Source organism: Balaenoptera physalus (assembly GCF_965194825.1).
Source record: "Balaenoptera physalus genome assembly, chromosome: 3".
Classification (NCBI taxonomy): Eukaryota; Metazoa; Chordata; class Mammalia; order Artiodactyla; family Balaenopteridae; genus Balaenoptera; species Balaenoptera physalus.
In genome coordinates, this window is record NC_138890.1 from 136642150 (window position 1) to 136663607 (window position 21458).

At 36.8% G+C, this 21458-nt stretch overlaps 1 long non-coding RNA gene across 5 annotated transcripts in view; it reads left to right on the forward strand.

Annotated features, from left to right (window-relative positions):
- The first annotated feature begins 5275 nt into the window (after positions 1–5275).
- Positions 5276–21458, forward strand: part of LOC309657934 — a 138853-nt gene continuing 122670 nt past the window's right edge. For all 5 annotated transcript variants that reach the window (XR_014261969.1, XR_014261970.1, XR_014261971.1 and 2 more), the window contains exon 1: positions 5276–17307. This is a non-coding gene — a long non-coding RNA (uncharacterized lncRNA). The remainder of the gene's footprint in view (positions 17308–21458) is intronic.

Here is a 21458-nt window from a genome sequence, read left to right on the forward strand (position 1 = left end):
CTGTATGTTATCACTTGTATGTGGAATCTAAAAAATAAAACAAAGGAATGAATATAACAAAACAGAAATAGACTCAGCTACAGAGAACAAACTAGTGGTTACCAGTGGGGAAAGGGAAAGAGGGAGGGGCAAGGTAAGGGTAGGGGATTAGGAGGTACAAACTACTATGTATAAAATAAATAAGCTACCAGGATATATTGTACAGCATAGGGTATTAAAAAAAAAAAAACCTGGAGTGAATAATGAAAGTACTGCCCTCTAGCAATGTCTCAAAAATCGCTGTGATTCTTTAAAATGCTTACCTCTAACAGTACACACCTAAAAATGGCAGTCAACTTATTAGCATAGCATTCAGAGATATGAAGCCTAGTGATTCCCAGGGCTGGCAAAGTCTTTATTCCTTCTCTCCTTTTTCTGATTCCTCACTACAGAAGGCTGGATAAAGTTGAACTGTGTTCCTGGTGAGTCTGGCCAGGGTTGGGCTGATTGATGTCCTGTGGGTTAGGACAACTCATGCCAGAATCAAGAAGTAGAATATTTTTGATTTTAAAGGATAAATATGAGCTTCAAGAATAAAAATGGTAGTATATTGGGTAAAAAATGGAATAGGAATAGGAAATAAAACCAAGGCCAGTAACAGAGTAAGGTGGTCCAAGAAAATTGTGACAAGAGTCTATGACTCATTGCTTCTGTCCACTAAACTATACGATGCATGGGGAGATTGACCCCTGTGAAGGAACAGATTTGAGTAAGGCGTAAAGGTAGATATATTGGAAAGAACACTAAACTTGTCCTCTAGTCCTTAAGATATACAGTCTGAGGAAATGATCTAACTTGTTTGAGTATGTTTCCACATTCATAATATGCAAATATGTACTTCAAAGTGTGTGTGTGAAAATTAAACAAAATTAATTTCTCCTGGTACCTAGAGGATTTGTTAAGTTTGTTGAAATGTTGTGAATGCTATATCAATATTTAAGGTCTACTCACCTTTTGAAAAGCCATAAACTTGGAATATAGCCAAGGGTATTGAGATAGCAATCTTAAGGTTCATTATTATTCAAACATGTATTGAGCACTAGTTTGTGTAACGTACCTTACGAAGCGCTCATGACTCAAAGATAAAAGGAATATAATCTAATAGAGATATTAAGATATGTATAATGCTGTCATTAAAAAAAAATGTCTTCCAGCTATAATGCTGTAAATAACTGCAATTTAAAATAGAAAGTGATTAGTACAAGAAGAGAAGATAAAAGTGCCATAAGCATTAGAAGACAAAGTGAGAATGTTCATCTGAGGCTATGTGGAAACACAGGGAAGGCAAAATGGAGAGTGAAATGTGGATGACATTTCTTTTACAAATCAATGTGGCACAGGTATATTCTAAATGATAGTTTTATGTGCATATTTTTTCTGATCTTTCACTCTAACATTTCAAAATTTGTTTTCCTGTAGTTGTATAATGAATTTAAAAATTTTCTTTCTCTTCTTAAAAAATAATTTTTGCCATTTACACTCTATAATGTAGCTGTTAAACCTGTGATGATGTGTAAGGAGATCTGGGTGAGCCCAGAATAGTCTTAACAATAGATTAAATTGAGTGGCTTCAATTCTTCTGATAGAAAATGTGAGATTGTCACACTTGAGAACTAGTTTCTCAGCAACATAAACAGTTGGCCTTGGGAACATCTCGTTCTAAAGCAAATGCTCAGAGTATCTTGATTTAAGCAAATTTACTTAGAAAGTGAGTGGGGTCGAATTTTATGCAACTGTTTGATTAAATTTGACATTATTGTGAGAGGGATACTTACTAAAAAGTAAGGCTGCAACAGACAGAGAAGTTCCAGAGGAGAGATTTTTTAAAATATAGAACATGGAAACCATTTGAAAGTAAAAGTTAGTGAAGTCATGGAAATTGTTAACCTTTGGAAGACAATTTCAAATTCTGTTCAGGAAAAAGTCATGTACAGCTCAACTACCTCTCTGGGATTTGAATTTCAACCCCTCTTACTTAGTTGCTTTCGGCTCCCCACAAATATTGTTTACTATCCAAAAATCTTCTTGGACTGAAAAAACATCACAGTCCTGACTTCCTATAATTACAGCTTGTACCATCATTTACATGAAAAAGTTATACAAAAATTGAATTACTTGGAGTGGGGGAGGCTAGTCTGAATTGTTGAAAAGTTCAAACATTAGAGTTAGAGAAAAGCATCATTATTTTTCAAAGGCACGGAATAATTTGAATTACCTGTAAACAAAGCTTTGTTAAGGCAAGAGAAGGCCTGCTGTGTTTTGGTGAATAGATAAGATGGCATTTGAAATAACACATTAATTGTTTACATACAAATGAATGCTGTTACATAGTGCTTGAAAACAGTTTGTTCTCTTAAGTAGGTCAAGCATACCCCCATGAAACCTTGTTTACATCAGAGAGATTTAACTAACTTAAGTTGCTTTCTTTACAAATATTGCAAAGGAAGCCAAAGTCAGATATCACAAATTCCAAATTAATGGAGTTCAAATTGATGAGAGGGTGTTGCCTTTTACTTATGTGTTAAAGTTTATGATATTTTGCTATTCTTAATCAGTTGATAATCTGAATGTATCCACTGGTTGAAAACAATTGTATAGAATATTTGGAATACTTTACTAAAAAAACCTTCAGATATAATATGGATGCAAGATTCTGGATCATGGTCTCACTCCATCAACCTATAGCTTAATTCTCCCATATTTTAAAGGCATGAACACTCAGCTGTGAGATGTAATGGGCAGAGGTGCTGGAATACTCAGGTCACCACCATGCTGTGTTTTTGACATCTCTGCCCCACCTATATGCCTGAGCTTACTCAAAAGGCAAACAATGGGAGAAACAAGCCAACGTTGAAGTTCCTTTATATTCTTTTACCCTCACTTCACCTCTGTGAATGACCTTAAAAATTACTCTAGGTAATGCCAGCCATGCTCTTTGCAATCTGTTTCCCTGAGGACACTTGTCACAAAACGGTCTGCAGTGCATGCTGTCTTCCTTGGAAATTTTCCTTTGAGTTTTTTCCTTTTCTTTTCTTTTCTTTTTTCATCTTTGCCTGAATCTGATGGGATGAATCCTCATTGCCAGGATTAGTAGAAGCCAAACTGTAATCTCTCTTCTAGTACAACACATACAATAACAATATTGTAGCTTTGAGCCAGAATTCGAACCGTCTTGATTTATTAAAAAAAGAAAAAGAAAAATTGTTGACTTAAAGATGAACTGGAACTTTATTTTCAGACCAAAGAATAAAATGAAATCAATCCCTTCGGTTTTTCTTTTCTTTACTTCTTTTCTTGGGGGTGACTTCATTATTAAATAAAACCACTTTATAAGTGAAACAAAACCCATGTACAAATGACTGAAATAAACGAAACAAGATTTATCTTCTTTCTTTTTTCACCCAAGGAATTGTTTCTGAAGATCTGAAGACTTAAACATGATTCCCTAAAATAACCAGCTAGCAGTTCTGCAAAACAGAAAGCAAAATAAATACATCTTCTTAGAAGTCAGTTATAATTTCCCTTCTGACTTTTTTTTCTCTTTTGCTTACATGCTCCCTAACCCCTATCCTTCTCTGTCCCTGTTCCACATCCTTTGGAGCCAAGGATCTGGAAAAAAAAAAGTTGCCTGGTAAAGCATCTGGTCTCCCCTCTCTTTGGCAGCTGACACTGCCACTTGAAATATTTCTCATACAGATAATTTCAGGAAACTGGTGAATTAATGCCTTAAGATGACATTGATCCATAAGAGATCCCTAATAATTGCTGCTAATAGGTCTGGTTTTGTGGTGGATTTAATGTATTAGAAATAAGTTGTACCTAAATTTGAAGAGAACAGTTCAGGTTGACCTGATTTCCTTTGGTTTCTTTTCAAAGAAATGGTAGTTTACTTCCTAGAAAGTTTATAGTTTTCTTACATTAATGAACTTTTAGGTTATACTTGGTGTTTAACTATGAGCCTGTCCCCGGTGCCATGACCTTTATGGCCAATATGGACAAATTAAGCCCTTTGTTTAATTATCCTCTAGTTAAAAATTTAGAGGGACTGATGTCTTGATAGTAGAATGATCTTACTTTCTGATTTCAGGTCACAATGGATTTAGGTCTAGCAAGACCTTTGTCTGAGGCTTGTAATCTTGATGAGTTTTTCTATGTCTTCGCTGATCTATGTTTTTCTTCCTTTTGAGACCAGTGATGTCTGCCCACTGGTTCACAAGATTAGGTTCTAATGCTTGCATCTAACTCCAACTCCTGACTTAGAGTTATTTCTCTGCATAAACTGGGTAACACAGTGTACCTTACTGAAGGTGGACAAAATTGAGAAGAAATTTGCTTCTGGTCAAGCCTGTGATACTTCCTTCTCAGAGGACCTTTCAAGTAGGTTTATTTATGAGTTCAGATTTTAGATAATCAGCCTCACTAAGAGATCAAGAAATTCAAATTTTTTTTTTGTCCCTGCTTCAACCCTAGAATTATCCTTTTCTCCAAAGAGTTCTGGTTCTTTTTATGGAGGATGGCATTAGAAACTGCCATCCTGGGTGCTGAGTGGTAGAGCACAGTTTTGACATTTTATTTTAGAAGCTGACCTAGAAGGACTCTGGCATGGTGGTAGTACTGAGCCACATCAGTTCATGTAACTTTTATTCCTCCTGAATAACTTGATTCCAATGTCTATTTTGAATCTTCTAGAAAAAAATTAAAAACTTAATATTTAGGGAGGAGAGTGCCTCCGTTAAAAAATCCATAGCAGGTAGATGCCACACATCCTTTCTGACTGATGGCAATGTGTACTTTTTTGATTGATGTAACATATCTACCTTGATAAATTCCCTCTCATCAATTAAAACCTGTACTAAGTTATACTAAAGCCACTAATGAATTGTTGTCTTTTCTGTGATGAGGAGATGGTGTAATTTTTTGCATATATATAAATAGGTGCTTTAAGTATTTCAGTAAGACATTTCAGGTTAAAAAAGATAAAGTAATGAAATAGACTTCCATCTCTCCCAACCCAGCTTAAGAAATAAGACTTTTCAGATACTACTCCCTTCGTCCTTGACAGAGGTAACCATGATATTAAGTTTTTATGCATGTTTTTATATTTTGCTAACTTTGCATGTGTCTTAAACAGTATGTAATATTGTTTTGTATTTATTAACTTTATATAAATGTTCACATACCATATACAGTTTCACCCTTTTTTTTTTTTTTTTTTTTTTTTTTTTTTTTTAGTTTCACCCTTTTATTCTACTTAACTATATATTTTTGATATTTTTCCATGTTGTATTAGTTTATTCATTTTCGTTGCTATAATTTAATTGTATGAAAATAGTGTAATTTTTTCATTCATTCTCTTGTTGATGATGCTCATTAAGGATGTTTCTAATTTTTTTTTTTTTTATTAATACAAGCACTGGTGTAGTGAACAACCTTGGGGAAAAAATTCTTAGTTTGAATTAGCATACCAAAGTATTTCCTCATTGTTGCTGTCATTAAGCATATGTGTAATGTTGAAAATGTGTTGCTGATTTCACGATTTCTACATTATTCTGATGTAAGTAGTCTTGTTTAATGAGATCCTCGGTATTGATAATTTTTCATTCATTCAGATATGGAGATAAAATGGTGGTCAAGTCACAATCTTGACATTTAAATCGCTTACCTTATTGTAGGGTTTTTCAAGCTGCCAGTAAAAAAACATTAGTTTGCAATAAAATCTTATTAGTGGGATACATACACACGCATGCACGCACACACGCACGCACGCACACGCACACACACATTTATACATGTACACATATGTATTTATCGTTGGTCCTCATTATTTGTGGATTTTGTATTTGTGAATTTGCTTACTCCCTAAAATTTATCTGTAACCCCAAAACCAATACTAATGCTGCATTTGCAATCATTTGCAGACATGCAGAGAGCATCAAAAATTTTGAATCTGCCAGTGGCACATGGTCCTGACTGAGATCAAACAAGGCAATACTCTACCTTTATAGTCTACCTTTTTGTTTCAGCTCTCATACTGTAAGAGAGCTGTAAGTATCCTTTTTGCAGTCTAGTTAGTCTCATCTTTTTTGCATTTTCGTTGGTGATTTCAGTGTTTCAAATGGCCCCCAAGCATAGTGTTGAAGTGCTGTTTAGTGTTCCTGAGGCAAGAAGGCTGTGGCGTGCCTTATGGAGAAAATATGTCTTGGATAAGCTCTGTCCAGGCGTGAGTCATAGTGCTGTCTGCCTGAGTTCAGTGTTAATGAATCAACAATACCTGTTAAATTAGATGTCTTTTAAGACAGACATACATAAAATAAGGTTGTGTACTGATTGGTTGATGAAAATATTGTGACCAAGGGAACTTAATGTTGTATTTTCCCTGGAAACAGTGGCTTAGTGTTTGCTAATTCATTGTTCGCAGTGACATTACAGAACACTTTATAGAATCGACTATATAGTTTATAACAGAAAATATCAGAATATATTTCACATTGTGGGTAAAAGTTCTATTATGTGACATTTTGTTTCATATATATGTGTATATATGTGAATACATATGTCTGTGTGGTCTGAGTAATTACGTAAAACTATGCAAAAATTATGTAAAATAGATTTCTTACTCTTGCTCATGGTAGAATGTTTCAAGCCACTGATCTGTGATAATTTTGGGTGATCAAATTTAAGTTTAAGTTTTGATTGATTGTGTACATTGATGAAACTAGAGGTCAGCTAGGTTGATTTGTATAAGTCATTTAATGAGAAGTATACATTGCAAAATTCTAAATAATTTTCTATAAATAATAGCTCCCTTTTCAAGAGATCCAGAAAAATTATTAAATCTATAAACAGTCCTCAATTCAACTAAATTTCTTTGGGATCTGCAGCAGCTCAGGCTGCTATATCTTAAAGCTTCTAAATTTCTAAAGTGTCAGGGTCACACCAGGATTTCACTGCAGGTCTGTAGTGCTCCAAGTCAAAGGGACATATAGTACTCCTGGTAGGAACTAGAAAGAGTCTTTCTACTTGATTTCTTATGCATGAATACAACCCTGGAAAAACACAGTGAAGGAAAAGAGAATGGGAAGATTATATGAGCTACTTGAGAATAGTCTACTTGATGCTGATGATTGGCAGTGCTCTGGTGAGGTTGTTAGTGAGTGTTTGGAGCATATCAAATGTTATTCATTTCAACACTTGGAGTCAGTAAAACTTAAATTATGTAAACATTCTTTGGATCTTATCATTGAATCTCATGTTTCCTTATTATCTCCTCTTTAATATCCAATACTAATAGCCATTAAAAGAGGGTTTGTTGTAAACCACTGCAATAGAAAGTCTAATGTCTTTAGATTGCCCTAATAAAGACTGAAAAATAATCTTTAAAACTGGCACTGTGAATGTAATGGAAACAGACATGACTTGAAATTTGTATGTGAACAGTTGCATCCTCTTACATCACCTAGACCTGCTTTATTCATAATGTGTTTCAGCCCATCAGAAAAGCAATGCCAAAATATTAACAATGCAAGCTTTTGAAGGCTTGCTTCACTGTATTACACTGTATCATCTTTGGCTTAATCTTTAAAGTTTAGTTTTTATGTTTCTTCTTAGGTAGAAAATTCTTTCCCTGAGGGGATGTCATTCACACCATCAGTGGGTAGGTGCTAAGGGATGCAGTAGACTCTAAATTATATTTAGCCAGTTTTATTGCCCTTTCTGCTGGAATTCCTGCACCTTCTCTGGTCTCAATTGGTCCTTGATGACATTTGGCTCTTAAGTGGTCTCCACTAAGATGGGGAGCAGCCCATTTTAGTGCTATTTTAACATTAGATTGTAGTCCACAGAGTCCTTGCAGTCTAGTAAAAACCTACTGAGCTTCTCTTAAAACCAATTTCCTCACTGGAAGGTTTCAAGTGATTTCCATAGACTTATACTTGGGTCCCCCAAGTTCTTTTGGGAGATAAACCTTTCTGAGTCAGTGGCTCTAGTTAAAGGTTGTATATTTCAAGCAGGTGCCTCTCAATCTAAAGAACTGTGGCTAGAGTAAAGAATGATTTTGAAATTTCCATTTTTAACTCTTCCTGTCTGGCTGCCTTACTTACCAGATAGCTTAAATGTATTGCTGTGTCACTGTTGTGCATTGACTCAGCTACACTCTGACCTTAGATTTACCTCAAAGCACTCAAGCCAAAGGAAGTAGTTAAGTAGGAGCTAGAGCAAACAAATAGACCCACATGCCGTATATGTTTACTATAATCACCTGCTTAAATGGAGGCACTGGTGATGCAGCTAGGAATTCTTTCTGCATTAATAAAAGAGAGATTTCTGATGATATATAATAGTAAAAATAATGCTGGCTAGGAACAGTGGCTGCCTCAGGCAAACTGGGTATCTAGAGTAAAGGGGGAGGGAGGAAGGGGGAGACATATTTCACTGAACACACTTTTGGACTTTGTGCAATGTTTGTGTATTATCTATTCAAAAATAAAAAATACGAAAGAGGTAGCTATAAATAAAGACAAAGAGAAGGGAGAGGACAAAGTAATTCTGCCTAATTACTTTGACTAAAAAGGAAGCATGGGAATACTGGTTTTTAGGAGAGATTTTTTTTTTGTTGTTATTGTGGTTTGGCTTCTGACGTGTTTGCAGCTTTTCAGAACTTAAGGTAAACGTCTGGGTGGATACTTGGATGAACTTTTCTGCAGATACAATTTAAGGCAAGATCTTGGCTTTTGCTCACATGCAATATCAAGCATGTGCCATTTTGGATCTCAGGTTTCAGTGGACATTTATCATAGAATCAAAGAGTAAAAGGGATGCTAAAGACCGTCATTTAGAATTAATATATATCTTTCTTCCCCTTTTTACAAATAAGAAAGCTGATGCTGAGGAGCCACACCAAGAAACATTCAAGGTTACAGAGGCCTTCAAGAGCTGGGTGTGATGCCGTGTCAGGGGCTCTTTCCCCTATATAGTTGTACCTGGTGACTTACTTGAATAGAAGATAGTTGGTGAATGCAAGCATACTTAAAGGCAGAATTTGTTGTCAGTGTTGGGGAAACCCAAAGATTGTGATAAAGTGTTTTAAGTTAATAGAAGACGTCATACTGAAGATAATGGGACAATGTAAAATGCAGTTCAACTTCATTTTACCGCTGGGGTGGAAATTTATACGGGAATGGACAGATTTTATGCAGTCATGGACATCCTTATAGTCTTGCACCCAGTGTGAGAATTACCAATTTTGCTTTCTTTGTCCATGTGTGTTTGCTTTTGTGCCCCCAGGAAAGTGGGACTAGAAACAACAAGACCTTTCTAGGAGTGCAGGCTAGATGGCTTGCTCTTCCAAGACCTCCAAGGAGCAGGATATTGGAGAAATCCTATATTAGAATGGAATTTTAGGTGATTAAAATTCAAAAGATCTTGTGAGGGTGGATCAAGAAGCATGTGAGAGAAGGCAATTGTGTTGTTCATTGTAGATACCAGTTCTTAAGATAGGAATCTTAACCGAAAGGGGAGTGGGCCTCTCTAAGAGGGACGTTCACTATTGGAGCTGTGTTAGATTGTGCTGAAGGAAGGGGTTGTGGTCTGGACCAGAAGTGACTTGACTTGTCTATTTTGCCTGTATTTTGCAAGGACCTCTGAAGTCATCTTCCTGACCCTGTGCTCTTGTCACTGCAACCCATCTGGAAGGCAGCTGTGCTCACCACTGTACCACCAATGTGCAACCCATCTGCAAGTGGCTGCTAGAATACACTTTAGGAAATGCATTTCTGCTCTAGTCAGGATTAAAGTCCTATAATGGCTCCTCATTGCTTTTGGTATAAAGTTAAAATTCCTTAATGAGACTTGCAAAGGCCTTTACAAGTCGAGCCCTGTCAGCATCCCAGCCCCATTGTCCTCCATTCGCCAGCAAGCCTGTAAGTCCAGCTTCTCTGAACTGCTTGCAATGCCTTGGACATACCGTGGTCTATCACGTCTCTGGAACCTGGTTACCTGCAATTGTAAGATGCCTCCCCTTCCTTTTTTTACAACCCATTTCTTACTTGTGTTTGGTGTTTCAGTTCAAGCACCATTTCATCTATTATTTATTCATCAAGCATTATTGTCACTGGGGATTTAAAGATGAGTAAAACATGGTCCCTGCTCTGGAGGAGCTTTCAGCCTGTGGGTGGTAGATATTTAAACAAATGAGCTAGTTACAGACCTATGCACAGGTCACAGTAAGGTATACAAGAGGAACAGAAGTATTCTTTGTTCCCTCCATGATGCCAAAGGCCCCCTACTAGTACTCTCATAGTCGTTAAGCCACTAAACCTGCATACACACATATCATTTGAATCCTAATCATTGGCTCATTTTCTTTTCGAATGGGAACTACCTCATTGATTTCTAAATCTTCAGCCCCTGCTACATTATTGGCTTGTGGTAGGTACCTCAAGAATGTTTTCTTCCTAAGTGAATAAGTGTAGGAGTGATTACACCCACAGGAAGTGTTGGAACTCTGTGTAATCCAGCCAGTGGTAGGGAGCTGGACCAATAAAGGTCATGGAGAATCAGGCCCAGAATCTGTGGCATAGCAGGCCAAATCTACCCATAAGCTCAAATTATGAGGGACAAAAATTCAAGGGTCTGCAGAGGAAGCCATTCTGCAGAGAAGAGAATAGAGCAGATGTCAGAAAGAAGTAGAAACAAGAAACCCTACAGGCAGGAAAGAAGGGGAGGGAGAGAGGTGCTGGTTGTCTCTGAAGAGTCAGGAGAGCCAGTCCCATCCAACCCAGCTGAACTTCATTTCTGGGAGAGCTCCGTGTGCCTAACAAGATGTCATGTTTCCCCTCCCTCACACCTTCCCTACTCTTTTATTTATTTAATTTTTAGTGAGCTTAATTAAATTTTTGTTCCATGCGACCCCAAGGCATTTGACTACATGTTATTAATATATTGAGATTTTTAGAACAGCATAGCAATAATCAACACATAATTCATGAACTTGTGAGGATACTTTTCCCCGCTGACTATAGTTCAATCAGCTGTCACATATTTACATTTAAAAAACATTTCTGGATAAATTAAACAATTTTGAAGAGTTTGTTAGTCTTGTTATTTGAAAATGAGAATGACCTAGACTACTATGGCCAAGATAAGGAATGAAATGAATCAATTATTTGTATGGTAAATGGCAATATAACCCAAGAACATTTGGAAACACTTTGAGTGTAAGCCATAAGAATAAAGTGACCTATTATAATAACAAGGTCAGATGTATAGGGATATTAGTAAAACCAAGAAATTACTGATATTTTTGAAGAAAGAAAATAAATTTTGACTGATTATCTTAGAATTCAGGTTTAGAATAAACAAACATAAATTCATCAGTTATGTCAAACTTTTCTAATTATTCCAAGCTAAAATAATTTGGAGGTATTTTTAAAACTTCTAAATTTGTATAAGTATATACAAGAAAAAGAAATCTGTGTTTCCTTCTTTTAGGAAACATATAACCTACATGCTATGCTTAATTGCAGAAACTTCATATCCTATATTCTAGTACATCTATCCTTTTAAGAAGGAATGAGAGGCTTGAAGAATGAATAGAGCATATTTCCCACTCTCGTGGCTATGTTGATGAACCTCTCACAATTTGTATTTGAATGGGTCAGATTTGAACTCCCTACCATACAAAGCAGACAGGAAAGCCTCATATATGTGGGATACTAGGCTAGTCCCAGGGACAGTAGACCTTTGTTGTCCCTTCTAGGTCCAAGACCTGACTTGGAATTTTCAAGCAGTGCACAATCTTAACATTCAGGGCAGTAAAAATAGCTGTGACTAATTTGATTATATGTAGGACATTAATGATTACAAACATTTATTAATAATACATGCTTCATGCTAGTAATTAATATTTAAGGAAGTAGTTTATATATCCCAACTTACAGAGGAAGAAAACCAAGGCCCATGTAAAGCAATTATACTCCAATAAAGATGTTAAAAAAAAAGAAAAAAGATGCTCCGGTTGAGAAAAATGTTAAAAAAGAAAAAAGAAAGAAAACCAAGGCCCAAAAAGAATCTTAGAGTTGGGCTTTTAAATCTTATTTTTTGCATTTCAGTTAGTCTATTGATTATTTACTCAGTGCTTCCAAACTGATGTGCTTAAAATCAATTTCAAATTCTAACACTTTGGTTGAAATTCACCTTGAAAACTATGGTATACTGTTGGAGGAAGGCTGTTGGTATGCTGTTGGATGAGATCTGAAGGAGAAAGGTGGCAGTGGTGTGCAAGGTCTGGGAAGAGAGTGTGCCATTGACCAGCACTTCCTCCTTTCTTGGTCCTCCACACTCCTTTGGTGACAGATGGCCCCAGTGAAGGTCTGCATTCTCAAACATCCATTGGTTTTGGCTTGAAGATTCTCTTTTCCACAGAGCTTGTTGAATTTTTCTTGCCCAGTCATAGAAAGAGGAGGTGTATTATATGTTCTTTTTTTTTTTTCCTGGAAGAAACTAATAATTCATATAGTGTGCAAGCCTTCAACCAAGAGTTACATCATTTAAAAGGGAGGGATACCATATATTCATGTTGAGCTTTCTTCTGTGATCTAAATCATATTCTGTCCATATTGACTTTCATATGAATGCTCAAGTTAAGGAAGAAGGCTGAAAATGTCCTAGCACTTTTGCAAAAATAACTCAAATTAACTGTTAAAAATGAGACAGACATCATTTGAACATTTGATATTATAGAGTTATTGTTAATTGTTTTAGTTGGCATAATGATATTGGCTATTTTAAAAGTGTAATTATTAGATAGAGATGCTGGAATGTTTGTGGATGACATAATATGATATCTGAGATTTGCTTTGAAATAATGTGGGAGGGAGAAGTAGATGGGGGCATGGGTGAACTAAGATTTAACCATTGATTGATACTTGTTGAATCTGAGTCCTGGGTATATAGGAGTTCATTATTAATTCTGTCTACTTTTGTTAGCATTTAAAACTTTCTGTAATAAAAAGCTAAAAGCTAAAGTCAGAGTTTTAAAATGCTCTATAGGTAACATGCGATTTTCTTCTCCCTGCTGTCAAGTCAGGTCTCGGACCCAGTAAATGTAGGTTGAATAGAGAGAAGAACAAGACCAGGCTGGTTAGTGGAGGGTGTAATTGTTTGTGTGTTTTTTGTGTGTGTGTAGCCATGTGTTTAGTCACATGTGTATATAGATCATTGATTAAGTGAAAATTTTAAAATACATATCACAGCTTAATTGTGTATATTAAGATTAACATACTGTTTTTAGATTAATGTATTGAATTACACTTCTTGTTCATTTTGTAGTTATGTGCAACTGTATAATAGCACTTGAGATGTGGAAATATCTTTAGTTCACGTATTTATTAGCTGTTCCATCAGCAAGTTTGCAGGTAAACATTATTACTTTTGCTTAATCACTGAAAAGAAGTTTTAAGAAAGACTGAATAATTTTCCTAACATTCACTGAGTTAGTAGGATAAGCAGAAAATGAAACACTGTTAGTGATATTTTTAGTTTTCAGTTTACTAATCTTCATGTTATCCTAACATTCTCATGAGTTTTAGTCACAATTTTTGTTTTTTACTATAACAAAATCAAATACTTTAAAACTTAGGCATCATGGAACAAGTTCAGATAATGAAGTGCCAGCTGGATTTTGGCACCATTCCTTGCATATTTGTCATCAAGAGTCAAAAGTAATAAGGAAGAAATTAGGCAGATAAAAGCAGTTTGGTTTCGCAGGAACGGAATTGACGTACAGTCAGTGCTGTGGAATTCGGAATTCTGCCATTACAACTACCATTACCATCCTTTCTAATCAGTTTCAGCAGATACGTTGGGTTGAATTAACATCCGGAAATCCTCTACTACAATGAAACTCAACATTTCTGCTTAAGTCTACAATGTTTAGTCATAGCTCATGTTTATTCTTTTTACGTTCTGAAACTATTATACATGGCCTGTCATTGAATTACTTTCAATTAGTGTTCCCTTGTTGAGTTTTGCCAGGAAGGCTGCCCAATCTTTTGACCAACTTAATATGGAGTTAGGAGGCATTTTGGAGAGAGTGCTGTACTTCTTTTTATAACAGTGTTTTCAAAGGCAAAGTTTTAACCCAAATTCTCTTTGCCCGCCTCTCTGATTTCACTGACTTTAGTAAAAGATGATACTTTTTTTAAGATAATTTATCTGTTATGTTTAACCACCAAATACACCTCCTTTTTAGATTTTAGTTGGAGTAACTCTCTATTACTTCTCCCAATTTCTTAGATATGATTAAGCAGAGCACATTTTATAGCTATTTATGTGGACTTGGAGGGAGTTCACAATTTCTGTTAAGGGAGAGTTACTACTTTGCCTAGAATAGATGTGGAACATGTATAGTACATTTGAGATGTCCGTGGGCTAGAATGAGGAGCCACCAAATAGGTGGCAGAGTTGATAGCTGTTATCTTCCTACATATAGTTTGTTTATTTCTCTCTGTTTGTGCCTAATTCACCCTTTCAGCACCAAGTTGACAAAAGATTCCATAGGGATAGTCTTTTTTGATGTCAGTGGGTAGAGTTGTGGGCAACAGACAAACAGAGATGGAGGCAACAAACAAAATCCAAGGATTATTTTTGCTTGTGATAACTTTTAAGTGATCGTGAAGATATGATACCAGTTTCTATACCGTGGTAACCTATGCAGTTGTTCTAGTCAGTTTGCTGGTGACAACATTCCAAATGTCATGGACAAGTTGCACTTCTGTGCCTTTTCCTGAATCCAGATGATTGGTTTCGAAACTGGGGAGTTTCTGCCATCTTCAATGAAAGAGGCTAAGGAAAAAGGAAAGGTATTATAATAATGACACACCATGGTCACATTATTCTTCTCTGGCCACTGAAGAGCACATTATAATAATGGAGGTATTAATTCCTGCTTGTCACACCATGAAACAAAGATACAATAATGATCAGGATTCTAAATGGCAAATTTCACTCTGGTAAGTAAATTACTCTGCAAGCATTAACCCTTAAAGAAGCACAGAAGGGATAAAAGCAAGAACAGGGAAATTTTCACAGTGTACCTAAGGTCATGTAGACAATTGCTTGAATTTAATTGTCCTCCATTTGCCCTGTAATAGACTGAGACCCTCATTTGTGTGTCAGTTGGAACCACCAAGTAACAGTTTCTCTGTAGCATGGAGCCAGGTGACAGCATGACCAGTAGTTTTTAGTGGTGATGTTACTATTTGAAGTCAGATCCCACCACAAAAATATACTCCAGTAAGATATCAGTAGGAATAGAAATCCAAGAACTGTTCTTTTCCAAAGTTGTTCTCTTAGAATTAGTTGGGTCTTTTTGATGTGAAAGGATCAATACATTTTAGAAAATGCCTAACTTTCTATTGAATAATTCATTTGATGCATGATAAAGTTGGTTCAGAAAAGTCTGGAGTTGCCATCTATATAGCTTTCACCCAAATGATGAGGAATAAAACAGAATAACCGCTGCCCTAGGTGCCCCAACACATAAGTTATTCATGGGAGTTCTCAGCAGTCACCATGGAAAATAAAAAAACAAAACCCAAAAACCACTTTTTGCACAATTCTTGACCAAGCATTGAAAAGCATGATATGAAATGCTTATGAAACACCTTACAGACACATATTAACATTCTTATTAACCTGATCTTGGCTCAATAAACTTGTGCCACAAAGAAATATGACATCTGTGGAACATATAAGCTCAGTAGTTGGGTCGCAAAAATACTAAACAGAGACCTAAAGTCACTTGGAAATGTTTACTTTTATTTAAAAACAGAATTCTCAAGTGCCTCTCTGCTTTCTGGTTTCATCCAGGACAAGAATGAAAATACTGAAATGTGGCAGGATTTCTAACAGAATGAAAGCCAAGAAACACTGAAAACACAGTCTTGAGATTTCCGGTTTAATTTCCAGGACAAAGAGATTCATTGTCAGTTTATAGCATCTCTGCTACATAGATACCTGGATCAGCAAAAGCTATTTGACCTCTCTGGGGTCACCCGGTGCCCCATTTTAGCTCTGATTTTGCACTGCTCTTCCCAGTAGTGTTCTGGGATGAGGCCAGCCTCTCTTTACCACAGTGGCTCCTAAGCATTCCCAGAGGAAGAAATGGAAAATATTTGGGATTTTTCTTCTATACTTTCACATTAGTTTATTCTCAGAGCACTTACCATTTGTGTTTTGAGCCACATGTTGGGTAAAGAAATATGGAAGAAACGTTTAACTACTTTTTTCCCTAAAGAGCATTATCGTATTTTTGTTAGTATAGTGTTTTGTTTTGCTTTGACACATGGCTTCTGTAAAAATTTCAGTCAGTCTTACTCTTTGAATTTAAGTACCCAATTCAAGGGAATAAAAACAAACACCAAAGCATGACTTTTTCGTATTATGAATGTAGTTGCTTTCCATGTCAGTCTTTTTATGATATTATTCAACTCATTAGCTTATATCTATTATATGTAACACAAAAGAATGTATCAATTTTGCAAATTTATGACAAAATTCATCAGTACTCTGGATTTCACTTAGCACTATTTTTCACAAATGCCATTTCCTTTTCTTGCAACCTTACTTCATTCTTATGCTTGAGTGTGGGAATAAGTTAAGAAAGGCAAGCTTTTGTTAACAACTAGTGCTTTCATATCACCTTGGCATAGACAATTACATGAAATAAGACAAAGAAGGAACTGCAGAGGGAAACAGAGGTTATTAAATTTGGTTAAGGGATGGCAACATGTTCTCTGCCGTCCTGATTTGTTTTGGGCCAGAATGCACTGAACAGATGTTATTGATTTATTGCTAAAAGTTGTTTCTGGCTATGTTCTGACATATCACTGTATCTTATGATACTTCGCTGTATCTTTCATACCCATTTATTTTTTAACATTCCCATAGCCACCACCCTGTGTCAACTTTTCGCACCTTACACTTTAAAAATCAGCTATAGCCTCCTAACTAGAAATTGCAAGCTCAGGTGACTGTCCACAAGAACAGAAGGATTAAGCTGGGAACAAGCTGACCTGAGAGAGGCTGGGCTCAGCAGATAAAACCCCTTTTGGGATCAACTTACTGTCCATTGGACTTCCAGTTGAACCACCACTGCTGAGTGGCTCTACACCCATTGTATTTTACTGCCTGCACCACTGCCTCCCACCAGATTCCTCCAGTGACTCAGCCACTAAACTGAAAGCTCCTGGTTTTCCTCCAGTTTGGCAGGTAGGAATGACTGTTCTTTCATGTTCCACCCTGGCCTCTGTCCCTGGTTTTCGTTCTTCATTTATATTTCCCAGTCTCCTTCAGCTCTGCATCTTCTTTAAACAACCAGCACTTTACAACATGGGACTTCACTTTTCCATGACAATTAACAGTGAAAATTATGGCAGAATATGGTTCCTCTTGATACTCAGGTATCAGCCACCAAGGGAACTGTTCTGGTAATTTGTCTTCTCTGTACAATGCTTGTTCTCTTTTCAGAGATATTCACCAGTTATGTTTTGATAAATGCAAATTGGTCTCTCTATTGGAAGGGAAGGTGAATTGTACTAAAGAATACTTTTTTATCTGGTGAATTATCAGAATGGATGAGGAGGTTTCTAGATTAGAAGAATCTGCCAGGTTACATGACATCTTTTAGTGCACTGGCTTTTTATGTTCTGGCACACTTTAAAGAGACAAAGTCAGCTCATAACACATCAGTACTCTATTGCCATTCATTCCATGGCCTTGCCTCCTTTATTTTTGGGTTTTCTGATTGATCACTGAAGGAAGCATGTTGTACAGTAAGTGATATCTTGATCTTTGGCTCTTTGGCTAACTCTTTTCTGTGCTAGGTGTTCTGCTCTGCTCCTAGTTTCATACTAATCTTTGCTTTTTCCTTCTGGTATCTTTTGATACCAGATAAGCCATAGACATGACAGTCCTTTAGGCACAAATTGCCAAAGTCATCTTGCTTTTAACTTTGCCCTATTTCAGCTTGCCCTCGATCCTTGACTTATCTCCCAGTTTTGACCTATCTGCTATTCTTGGACATATCAGCTAATTGTGCTTTTCCCAGCTCTGTCTCCCTTTGTGGTTGAAACTCATTCCTCGGGCTCTTTTCAATCTCAGTCACATGGGGTGGGATTTCCTCTTGCCCTGTCCCCAGCTCTTGAGACCCTAAAACTTGATAAGTCTTACTTTTCTGGCCCAGAGGATATTCATCTTCCAGTAAGGGCCTTCTGATAGGAAACACTGATAACTCTTCATTTACCTCTCCAAATTCATTCTTTGCCCTTCTCTGCCCAGCTTTGTTTCTCAAGAGCTGGACCTCGTTATGGGCTGTACCACCTAAGCTCTCATGCCTTGTGGTTTCCGTTTGGGTTCAGCAGTGCTGGAGATTAGCAGACACGAGATAAGGAAAGATGGAATTTTATTTTCTCTGCTTCTCCTTTACCTGTAGTCACAGCTATTTTTAGTTAGTTGGCACTGCTCTTATGGCTCTGGTTCTCACTGGGTTACATGATCATCTTTTTGTCTCATTTAGTGTAGAGGGAGTAAAAGCTTTCTAGTAGCTAGTCCTTGCATGTTTCACCATCCCTCATTGGTAACTTAATCTCACCCACAGTTTTGTAAATTGTTGCATCATTATACTTTTTTTAATTAGTCATTTGATTGTACCATCTGTTTCTTGCGGGATCCCTGACTGATACATGGGTGTTGAGAAGACACAAAGTGTGTGTACTTGATGGTAATAGGTCTTTGTGAATGTGACTGCCCTTTGGGGGATAGTGATGTGAAGGTCACAATATATGTCTCAGAGTTATATGTACATTCATCTTAGGCAGGTGGAAAAACAGGAACTGCGAGGAGAGGATTGTTTGAGGAATATAGAGAGTTAGGATTTTCTCTCTGAGGGGATGAAATATTAAGATGGGTACACTTGAATAGCCTTCTACTCTTCTGCTAAGTTAGTAATTTAGGGAATAGGCACAGTGACGGCAATAGAATAGCCATAGGGAAGGTTAGAGCAAAAGCTGAGCGTGTGTGCATGAATCAGCCGGTCCACGCAGAGAGGACTTGGACTGCTTTCCTCCTTTGGAGGTAATGACTCCATACTGGAGTCAACTAATGAATTAAGCGTAAAACTGCATAACTTTGGGGATTAGCTTTTTCCTCTCCTGAGGCAGAAAAAGAGCAGTGGGCAAAGCTCTATCAGCATCTCAACTGGGGAGTGGGTAAGAGCATTTTAGCTGAATAGCACATGGAGGATGTAACAGAGTCTTTTTATTTTTTTTTCCCACAAAGGTTGTTTTATTGAGGTTGTAATGAGAAATTTATTCATTCAGATGGCTTTTATATGGTCTTAATTTGCATAATAAAAAATTTGGTAGCTGAACTTAGGAAATGTGAACATGGTACTCTTTCATACTTGAGAAAATGAAAAAGATGAGAAAGTTACAGTAAAGTGTGTTACAAATTTGTCTGAACTTACTGGGCATCACTGTATCCACCTATGACAGAAAAAACAGAGGGGAAGAGGGTCATCAAACTCATTAATATAACTGATGATGCACAGATTTCCATTAAATTGGTTTTAATTTCTGAGTTATCCCTGTCAACAGTTTACCTTATTCCAAAGCTTCATGTTTATTACCGAAGAATCAGAGAGTTTAAAAACTGGAAGGGAATCTTAAAGATGCCCAGGCCTAACTATTTATTTTTCCCATAATCAAACCAATACCTGGAGAGGTGATGAGGCTTGAATTTGCAGTCTTGTTCCATATGAGCAGTCAATGGCACCCCTTTGTTTTTAAGATAAAAATCAAAACTCCTTAACTGGAAACACAAGGACCTCGATGATCCTGCCTGAACACCCCACCACTGCCTGTTCCCTTTCAGTCTGACTAAGAGTTAGGAGGATTTCTCCAGTCCGTTCAAATATCACCTCCTCAGCAAAGGTTTCTCCAACGTCTCTCTTTCTTTTCCCTCTCACACTGAATGATAAATCCCAAGAAAACAGGCTTATTCTTGTCTGTATCCCCAGTGTTTGCATACTGCTTTGCCTGTAGTAGATGCTCAAGAAATATTTTTTTAGTTGATAGTTGAAATAACTGTATGACATTTGAGTAATTTAGCATCATTTGGACAGACATCAGTCTGATTCTCTCCTCATTCTTGTCCCTTTAGCCAAACTTTTATCTATGTCCTCTAATTTCCTAATAACTTTTAACTCTGTCCTGCTTTCTTTATCCCACTTGCCATTGCTATATTTTAGATAGGGAGTGGCTCACTTCTGTGTGATTGTGAACATCCCTTAACTGACGTCCACATTTCTGTTTTTGACCTCCTTCAGAGTTCTGCCACCTATCTTTTATAATAGATCTAGAAGCCTACAACTTCTCATCACCTCCTTTGCTGCTCCCCTGCTTTGAATTGTTGTCATCTCTTGAACAGAGTCGTTTTTGATGGTGCTATAGACTTTAGTGGCTTTGTGTTTTATAAGCTGAGCAGGAAAAAGTGCCCATGGGCATGCATCTAGTGAAGAGTAATGACAAAAGATGCTGGGTCTTTCAAGAGCTGTGAGGCTATAGGAACGACAGAAAAAGTGGGGCTAGTAAGAAGCTGAATCATCCTGATGTGCCCTCACTTTTTAGGGAGGCCTCCTTAGTGACATAGCAACGGTGCTACATTCAAAGTTCAATTCAACCCCGAATGTGGGTTAGCAGATTACTGCCTTAGTCCACTGGGCTATAATCCTAACTTATCTCTGAACCTTTAAAGCGATCAGATTGCAGAAAATTTGGGGTATTCAATCACTGTTTGCAGACTCTGGTATTTTTGTCAAAAACATTGAACTATACAGCCAAATTTAAGTGGGGAGTGTAGGAATTATCTGGTAAATTATTCTGTGCCAACAGTTAAATGGAATCATTCTGGACCCAAGTTGATTTTTTTTGGCCTATTCAGCCAATCTGAATTGGCTGTCTGTGACAGACCAGATTTAACAGATCACGGGCTTTTAGACAAGGGACTATCGTTAGCAGAATGACATAGAGTCATTTTTAGGGAAATCATGAAATCCCTTCTGTTTCAGCTGGAGTTAAAAAGGAAGGGTGAAGAACAATATACATGTAACTTTTTTTTGGCACTAAGTGCTTAAATACTGATTGAAAATTAGTGTTAAAAAAAGAAGTTCCATGTTCTAAAGTTTCAGGTCATAGAGAAAAATTAATAACAGTAAATATTCATCTTTTGACCTATGTCAATAGAAATGGCTGATGATACAGACTCATTTCACCCGATTTCCATTCTGTGTTCATTGAGCAGAGATAATTTCAGACAAGTCTCCCTGTCCTTGCCCTGAATTAAATCTCTACCTTCTATGTTTC